Below are 553 nucleotides of genomic sequence, written 5' to 3'. Positions count from 1 at the left end.
CTGTTCCATTAGACTGTAAGCTTGCAAGGCAGGAACCATGTCTGCCTGCCTGACCACTGGACCCAGCACACAGTAGATGCCTAATACATGCTTTGTCAGATTGGAGGAAAATATAAATTAGATATTAATATTATATATAACATATATTTTAAAATTATATAAAGATAACATGGATATATATAAAATCAATATAATTTATTTAAAATTTCACCTTTAAATAATTGTTTTTGGCCAGGCACAGTGGCTTACGCCCATAATACCAACACTTTGAGAGGCTGAGGCAGGAGGATCCCTGGAACCCAAGAGTTCAAGGTTACAGTGAGCTATGAGTGTGCCACTGTGCTCCAGTCTGGGTGACAGAATGAGACCCTGTCTCAAAAAATAATAATATAATAATAATTGTATTTATGAATAACTTTTATTTAAATTAAATTTATCAAAATATTTCTTGGACAGGTGCAGTGGTTCATGCCCGTAATCTCAGCATTTTGGGAGGCTGAGGCAGGGGAATCACTTGAGGTCAGGAGTTCAAAACCAGCCCGGCCAACATGGC

This window comes from Colobus angolensis, unplaced genomic scaffold (assembly GCF_000951035.1).
Source record: "Colobus angolensis palliatus isolate OR3802 unplaced genomic scaffold, Cang.pa_1.0 Scaffold36, whole genome shotgun sequence".
Classification (NCBI taxonomy): Eukaryota; Metazoa; Chordata; class Mammalia; order Primates; family Cercopithecidae; genus Colobus; species Colobus angolensis.
This window is presented reverse-complemented; position numbering follows the sequence as displayed.